This window comes from Alosa pseudoharengus, unplaced genomic scaffold (genome assembly GCF_046254945.1).
Source record: "Alosa pseudoharengus isolate Yale_2024_CS ecotype anadromous, Long Island Sound unplaced genomic scaffold, YU_APseudo_1.1 YU_APseudo_1.1_scf_16, whole genome shotgun sequence".
In the NCBI taxonomy this organism is placed as follows: Eukaryota; Metazoa; Chordata; class Actinopteri; order Clupeiformes; family Clupeidae; genus Alosa; species Alosa pseudoharengus.
The window spans coordinates 32,220,753-32,230,202 of NW_027468630.1; positions in this window are offsets into that span (position 1 = coordinate 32,220,753).

Below are 9,450 nucleotides of genomic sequence, written 5' to 3' on the forward strand. Positions count from 1 at the left end.
CAGGACCTGGCGGGCCCTCGGTGGCCGTGCCCGTGGCGTCTGTCAGCGGCGGCGAGGGATGACTTCCGCACCCATCCATCAGGCGGGGCTCGGCGCACTCCCCTGCCGTATTGACAGCTGTGGATTAGAAATGGCTCTGTGATCGCCGCCTGCCCCCCCCCCCCCCCCTCCCCCAGCAGCCCCTCCCGGGTGGCGGCGCCAGCCCATCTCCATCATTCCTCACTCACTCGCCTGTCTCCAAAAACCGCACTCCGAACCTCCGCCGAGGAAACACAGCGAGTAAGCACTATTCCCCCTGCTCTCGGGCAGGTCAGACAGAACAGACAGGCAGAGAGAGAGAGAGAGAGAGAGAATGATAGAGCTAGAGAAAAAGAGAAAGAGGTCACAGTGACCTCAGGAAACAAATGGCACTGGCACAGGTAAGTTAGGTTAGGTGAGGTGAGAAAGACTTCAAGTCCACATAGCATCATGTTCGAGAGGGATCTCTCTTTTGGTCTAATGATTTTTAGACTCAGTTCTATTAGTATTGTATTGACAGTAAGGAGGGGGCTACAAGTCAAAAGTAAACAAAAGAACATAGCTTTGCCATAAACAAACTGCAGGTATTTATAAACCCACAACTCACTGACATGCACTACAAACTGAACACACTATCACTGTCATGTAGTATAGAGGAATACCATGTGAAATATGACACTGCTTTACAGCATCTAGCTTCAAACTCTATGGAGTGTTTCATGCTGTTACACCCTGCCTCACCCACTGGCTTCTCAGTCCGCTCCCCCCACCTCCTCTCACACCCTCACCTCCATCTACTGTGGGCTGAGTCCGCTCCCCCCACCTCCTCTCACACCCTCACCTCCATCTACTGTGGGCTGAGTCCGCTCCCCCCACCTCCTCTCACACCCTCAACTCCATCTACTGTGGGCTGAGTCCGCTCCCCCCACCTCCTCTTACAGCACACACACACACGGTGAGCACAGCCTCAGCATACACCACAGCACATTTCCACTGGTGCTGTCTTAAAGGCTCCTGTCCAGACCGACCTCCATTTTCTGTTTTATCCCCCAAAGTGAAGCCCGTGGCCTGGCCCTGGGTCGTCCTGCAACTCCCTGCCCTCTCAGCAGTGCTCACCGGCCGGCCAGCGGTCTGCTGTGGCTGAGGCTCATTCATCAAACGGGCCGCTGAGATATTGAGAGGCCTCCCTGTCACAGCTCTGGCCACTGTCAATGATTCCCACCTTTGTTTGTAATTGTCTCTAAGTGATCTTTACACCTTCCAGAACTACCGGTTCTCTCTCTGTCTCTCTCTCTCTCTCTCTCCCTCTTTCCTCTCTTTCTCTCCCTTTCCCCCACCACTCTCTTTCTTTTTATCGTAGTGCTCTACTGGCCCGTGGCGACTGCTGGCTTTCTCCTGAGGCCAAAGTCAATGCTTCTACAGACACACATCAAGCTGGGTCTCTAAAGAGCTCGCAGAGGAACTGTACAGAAAGCAGGTTTGCACGTCACGTGGCAGTGGAGCAGTCTCTTCGCTCCAACACTGACAACTGGCTCAATGTCTGAGAGCCAAGCAGACAAATGGCATGATGGATACAAATGCATGCCAACTTAATGAGTTCTATTGTATGCATTTGAGAGGGGGATGCATGCATCTGCTGTGAACTCATCTCTCCTACATCCACTCTCTCTTTTTTTCTCTCTCTTTTCTCTCTCTCACTCTCTCTCTCCCTCTTGTTCTTTCTCTCTCACACCATTTTAAACAGTACAGTGTGTCTAATCTCAGTGAAAGGCCAACATCCTGAATAAAATGGAGTGCCATTAATATTTATGCCCGTAAAGTGCCCACATAATCAGACAGAGAGATGTCAGATGGCATTTTTGTGGGCTGGAGTGTGTGAGTGATGCATGCATACAGAGCATGGAGGAGACTCTCTCACGCGCACACGACAGGCACACACACACACACACACACACACACACACACACGCACACACACGCACACACACGCACACACGACAGACAGACACACACACACACATGCATACCCCACACACACACACACACACACACACACACACACACACACACACACACACACACACACACACACACTCACTTTATCTCCCTCTTTCACTATCCCTCTCTGTCTCTCAATGTCCCTCAAATAGATATATAGTCAAACATAAAGAAACACAAGGGATTAGTGTCCGCGATACCTCCGATAAACATACATGTAATAATATACTGCATATGATTTTCTCTCTCACACACAGACACACACACACACACACACACACACACAAGCTATGACCCTAAGATATTGGGGTGGGCTTGCGCCCTGCGCCGTGGCCTGTATAAAAATCACGGAGCAGAGGGCCAGGTGGGAGGCAGAGAGAGTAAATAAGGCCTGCTGATGTTTGGAGAGACGCCGGCGCCAAGAAATACGACGCTTCAAAGTGTGCCTGTCCATAAAGGCCTGAAATAAAAGCGCGAGGGGTTACAGCCGTGAAACAGAATGATTTGAGCACATCCAGCTGGCCCACAGCAGAGAAGAGAGAGAGAGAGAGAGAGAGAGAGAGAGAGAGAGAGAAGGCTCTAGATAAACTGCTGTGCATCCATTCAGCCGATTCCCAGCTCAACCTCTCAAGACCAGCACAGAGGGACATCTCCAGCAGCATTGCCCTCCAGGCATTCCTGACAGCAGCACAACACAAGGCCACATATGATACTTCTCCCTCCGTTTCCTCTGAAGGGGTGGACTTCCTGAGAGACATCCACTAGAGCAACAGCCCACGGCTCCCAACAGCAACAGCAGAAGAGCACGGCCATTTCTTTAGGAAGAGGAAGAAGCACAAACACAGAAATAGTGTGTTGCATCTGTACAATGTGATTCATTTGATTCTTGTCTCTCTGAAGATGCTGAGGCCTCTCATGCCAGGCCCTGCGACTAGTCTGCTCTCACAGATTGGCTCGGTGCTATTTCAGTTAGCGCTGCACTTTGTTCAGTGCGCTTGAACTCTGTATCAAGTGACAGAGGCAAAAAGAACTCCTCAGCCCTCACCTCTGTGGCGAAACCTTTCAATATAAAAGACAGGCGAGAGAGAGAGAGAGAGAGAGAGAGAGAGAGAGGCAGAGAGGGGAAGAGGGGGAAGAGGAGGCGGAGACGTGTGAGAGAGGGAGAGGGAGAGAGCATGCATTTGCCGAGTGTTGCTGAACGGGTGTCGCTTCCAATCACGTCGGAGGCTCGGCGTCGCCGAGGCCGTGATTGTAGCAAGCGGAGACAGGTATCGGAGTTAAAAGAGGACAATGCATCTTAAAAAGCAGGTGCCCTTCAGTGGAGATGTGCCAGCTAAATGTCTTATGAAAAGCCCCCGTAAATATTCTATCACCTGCCTGTCATTACAAAAAGTGCCAGGCCATAATGAACCATGAAGGAAATATCATTCCATATTCATGTGACAGCATTAGCCCCTTTCATAAGCAAACTGAAATATTTATCAGTAGAAAATGTTCAATATCTTGGCTGGTGATCTAAAAAAGGGGACCGAAAAAACTGTCTAATAATAGTACGGTGATGAGATTGAATGTGGAGGTACCCGGCAAACGTGGTTGGCTGGTTTTTATTGCTTGTTATTAAATTCCAGTGAAACAATTATTTCCCTCTCTTTTGTTAGTAAAGCAAAACAAAAAATAAATAATTATATTCATATAAATAAATAATTTAAAAAATTACAACACTGCCCCTGGGCCTCTGGATTTAACAGTAGTGATTAAAAAAAGGAAATTGTGATACACAAGCTATTAGACAAAGCCATAATCAAATTCATTCATTTTCTGCATTCAGTGGGGAGGGAGGGTGGGTGGGGGTGGGGGGTGGGGGTGGACAGGTTCTCTTAAAGTGGCATAGGCGATGTTCTGACACAAAGAAAAACAAGGCCGCCATCTAAAAACCTGGTCTCTGGTTGTTGTCTATGTGTTTTTGAAATCACTTTCCTCCTCTGTTGTGTGCTTCCCTGATAAGAGGGGCCCATGTCATGATGGTGCATCAGCAAGGCTGAGTGGTGCCCATTTGCAGTGACAGGGACAAACACGAGTGATCGCAAATGACCTCTGCCTGCATAAACAGATCTCTCACGCAATGACGTGAACAATGTCACCCTCGCTTCTCAACCTGAACGCCTAATGTTACAAACCTCAGCGCGCCTGTACACACACACACACACACACACACACACACTTAAACCAAGGCAGTTTCGTATTCATAGATTGCATGCATGTACACACGCCCATTACTCTTGGGGGGGCATTTGGGGGGTGGGGGGGTGAGGATGGGGGGAAGAGGGGAGAGGAAGAGCCCTTGAAACGGATGAAAAATGAGAAATAGAAATGACCACAATCAATTCTGAAACACTGCACAAAATTAATTAGAGTTCTGCATCAGAAGGCCTGGACGAGGATCCTGCCTGCTCGCCCCCCATTTGTCTCCTGGCTCTCCGCGCCCGGCCCTGTAGCGCTCCGCACCGTGACACTGCGCCGCACCACGCCGCACAGACACACGGAACATGCCAGAGCAAGCCCGGGCCTGCCCTCCACCATCATCAGCCACCGCAACGCACTAATGACTCACTCACTGCTGCTCAAATCATCCCTCCACACACACACACACACACACACACACACACACACACACACACACACACATACAAACACATACACACACATACAAACACACACACACACACACACACACACACACACACACACACACACACACAAACACACACAGGGGTGGAGGAGGGAGATGTATATACATGCATCAGTATCTCTGGTGACAAGTGTCACTGATCATAAAATGAATGGCAGGATGAAAACAATGTGGGACCCCCGCTGTGCCTTCTTTGTAGTGCTCTGTTCTCTATTGACTTGCCTCCCTCCTGTGGACGCTACGCATCCCTCATGGCTTCGCATCTGACCACCTTTTCCATCATCTCCCTGACCATCAATCCAGAGTCATTGCACACTCTCTTATGTTTTTCTTCAAAGCCGGCTCTCATCTGTAGGGGCAACCACTGTGAGCCTATGTGTGTGCGTGGGCCACGTGTGTGTGTGTGTGTGTGTGTGTGTGTGTGTGTGTGTGTGTGTGTGTGTACCACAGACTTGGACGACCAGCCTGTTGTAATTAAAATGGGTAACTCTCTCCCTAAAGCTGGGAGGGCAGGCGCTCTTATGGTGGAATGAATTACTTCTCGCTCCCCTTAAAGAGAATCAGAAAGCTCAGGATACTTCATAGACAAAACAAAGGCTAAAAGATAAATGAACCAGTGGTAGGGGAACTGACAGCCTTTGCAATCCTGCTAAGTACAAGGGGTTTTTATCAACACCCATCTCAAAGACAGTTCAACGGTTTCCCTCTGTCACCAGACATCCGGAAGTATATATTTTAAAGAGTGGGAGTGGGAGTAGAGAGGAAAAAACACACTGATTCAGTGAACAGTTGAAGGCCACGTCAAACTCCTCTCGTTAAAGTCTGCGTAATGGGACACAAGCAATTAAATAAAAAAAGGTCTTTTCTCGCAGCCTTGGAACTTCAATGTGCTGTAACTTTAGGACAAAAGGGATCATCTTGCTTTGGACGGCTCAGCACAGCTCTGGCTGTCAGAAAGCAAGGGTTAATGTATCACGATTAGCACTCATGGGTCCTGATCTGATATATTTTTAATTAACGGTATCCCATTCAAGCGCTTGAAGGACCCACACCCCCACACCCCCACACCCCCCACCCCCCTTCCCCCTCCACCCGTTGCCTTTTTTTTTTTAAAGGGGGGAAAGTTTTGACAGCTCTAATTAATGAGCGTTGCGAAACGTGGAAGCTGATCTCATGGAAGACGTTGGGTTCATTAGACAAGCGCGTCTGGAGCACATCAAACGGGTCAGTGTGGTCTGTCTGATCCCTCCTTTTATTTCCCATCGCAGAATGGCGGGAGCGAGCAAAGAAGAGATAGAGAGGGGCTGGGGGGGAGGAGAGGAAGAGGAGAAGAAAGAACGAGAGAGAGAGGGAGGGGAGAGAGAGAGAGAGAGAGAGAGTATAGGGACAAAGAGCAGAGCTGGCACATTGCAACAGGAGAGATGAATGACTTTTTACCTTTGGACACTAGGCCCTTAATGAAACCTCCAGAGGCAAAACAATGGCATCTCTCGCACACAGTAACATGCTGCACAGAGCAACACTCACAGTCCAAACGCTTACCCATACACACAGACATGCACATACACATGCATGCATTATGCACAAAGGACACATGATATACTACACATATACGACACTAATACTTACATTCTAGTATGTCAATGTACACAAACTCAACATATACACACAAACATATACACACACAAACACACACACACACACACACAGACACACACACACACACACACACACACACACAAACACACATACACACAGAGAGTAAATGAGGCCAGAGACTCAAAGGAGGGGCACACAAAGAGTATGAGTTGAAATGAAGGCCACCTGCATTAAAACAGGTCACACAGAAAGCACTGCCATCCAACATCCTCAGAATAGCATCGACAAACTACCACCCACAAACTCTCTCTCTCTCACACACACACAGGCACAGACACATACTCTCAAACACACATGCACATGCATACACACACACACATATTTGGACTTTTTTGCATTTTGCTATGCTTTCTTCTTATACTTTTTTAATTGTTATGGAGGATTATTATTATTATTTTATGAGAACTAATGATGAAGGTGCAAAACTGTACACACGTATGATAACTTTTGGATTAATGGGTGTTGAGTCTCAAACTGATACAAGTGACATTTTGCATGGTGGACTTATAATATAATGCAGACAAACTCAATTACAGTCAGAGAGTTCCACCTCACAACCATCACAGAGTAGGCTAATGAGAGCGCTCTAAAATGCATGACCTGCGGTTGGGAGTAAACAAGGCATCTACCTACACTAGGTGGCAGGCTTGTTTGCTCCCATGTACGTCAATTAGTGTAAATAACCTGTAGGTCCCTGGCATATGTTCCCACATTAGCACTCTATAGAAACACACCCCACGTCCTCCCAACGTGCACACGCTGTGCCGTGAGCACAGTGTCAGCCATGTTGTTGCCAACATCTCATTTCTTGTACATTTTGTCCCACCCCCTCCCCTGTAGTTTTCTCTGGTTGTTGTTTTTTTTTTTTTTTTTTTGGCCAGGCTGAGACTGAGGTGAAATCCCATCGCGTCGCTCCGTTTCGGCCGTCGGAGGACATAACTCAAATGCCGGCGTCCACTATCGGCCGCACGGCCAGCTCCTGGGGCCCCCTGATGGAGGTCGGGGCCGGCGACACAAACAGACGCATCAATCTTCACTGATCAGCCGCAGATAGAGAAAGGGAAGAGGCCCAAAAAATGGAGAAACAAATTGGATGTCAATATGGAGGGGCCCCGAGACCAAGAGCCCAAGCAAGCACAGTGTCCAGCTCTGAGACACACTGAAGCTAGCCTGGCAGAGAGATTGCTTCTGTGCTATTGTACCTGCAAAAAGCTGAACTGATGTGTATCACAGGAGAATGTCCTTAACATGGGTGATACTAGAGTGCATATGAACACTGGTCTCTCCTATTTGTGCGTGGGGCCATCCGTTTACTGTGACCGCTTCATACAGAGTCACCGCAGTATCTTTCTTGTGTCTGCATTTTTCACTCACTTTTCATTCCAAAACTTTTCAAAGTTAAGATGCAGCGAGAGAGTGTCAATCAGCCTCCTCACGCCGTCTGTGCCGGGAAGGCTGTGTCTCTCTGGCCAGCCATCCCTCTAATTCTCTCAATTAATGCGTAAAGGCAGGCCCGGGTTATCGCCCCCTTCTCTCCATCCCTCTCCCCCCTCTCTTCATCCCTCACTCCCCTCTCTCCATCCCTCTCTCCCCTCTCTCCATCATTCTCAATTAATGTGAGGGGATTGGCCCAGCTTATCTGTCCCCTCTCTGCTGCTATGAATATGCAAACCCCACTCATCCACACACACGCCCGGCCCTATCGCTTACAGTCCCCAGCTCTCACCACTGTCCTTCCCTTACACGCCACTGCTCTTCTTGGGGATTGACTTCAGGATGAAGAGCAGGAGCCTGGAGGAGGAAGAGGAGGGGGGGGGTAGATGAGCTCCTGGAGGTGGGGGACTCTGCTCAGGCGCCCTGATGGAGAGAGGAGCCTAATTGATTGTTGATGGGAGCTGTTTTTCAATGTGTTTGTCCATGGCGGTCCACCTGAGGGGGCTGGTAGGAGCGTGGACCGATTGTGGTCCAGTTGTGGTCCCCTGGCAGGCCCGCTGCTGGATGATGTGTTCTCTCTCCAGGGCGGCGAGGCCTCTTCTTTGAGGGGGGAAGTTCTCTCTCCCGGCTCACGCACTGGTGCCACTACAAAGTGGCATTAGAGTGCGCGGCGTGATTGACAAGTCGAGGCCGGCGCCGGAGCCCAGGGAGCGATGTGACTTTAACCATTTATGATCCGCACGGAGACATCAAGGGGAGTGCGCTTTTTTTATTGCCAAGATGCAGGGTGTCAAATGTTTACCAACGCTTTCAAGTGTGACATCAGAAGCTTTTCTCTTAGTTCGGTGTTTTTTTCCCCTCTCCCCTCTCGAGCCCCTTCTCTCACCACGAGATGCGTGATTAAAGTCCCCTTAGTGTCACCTGCCTGCCACATCCACCACTGTTTACACTGGAGCACGGACGGCAAATTAAGCTCAACAAAAATATAGGAAACTAATGTTCCAATCGCTGCTGAAAGACAGAGAGAAAGAGAAATGGAGACAAGGACAGAGAGAGAAAAAGAGAGAGAGAGTAGAGAGAGAGAGAGAGAGGAAGGGATAAACGTGCAGTCTTTCTCTTTTGGGGTGTGCGTCGGACAAGCTTCTGCAGGGCTGATTTTTATGCAATCTGATAATCCGTCATGGCCAAACGCCACAGACGTCAGCCGAGATCATCTCAAGCCAGCTAACAAATGTAATGAAGTGTTTTACAGGCCTTTCATTTGAAAAAGAATAATAGTACACATGTTCTTTTTTTTCTGTGTAGTTTGATCATTGGAGCAGAGGAGGGGGGGGGGTGAGGAGGAGAGGGAGGAGAGAGGAGGAGAGCAAGAGAGGGAAAAGAGAGAAGAGAGGAGAAGAGGAAAGGGATTCAGATGCTAGCTGTTTGTGAAGAGGCCATGCAAATGCTGGGACTTGATGAGTGTGAAGCACAAACAGACCCCTAGTTCATGCCCGACGTTCTTTATTTTTACTTCACTGGCACCGGTGAAGGACAGAGTGGGTTCTGATATGCGGTTCAAAGGGGTGCGGTGAAGGGAGCGTGGGCAAATTTGAAAATTACATTTGTCATCCTTTGTGTGCTTGTCTTTCTGCTTTTTTTATATGTCTGCTT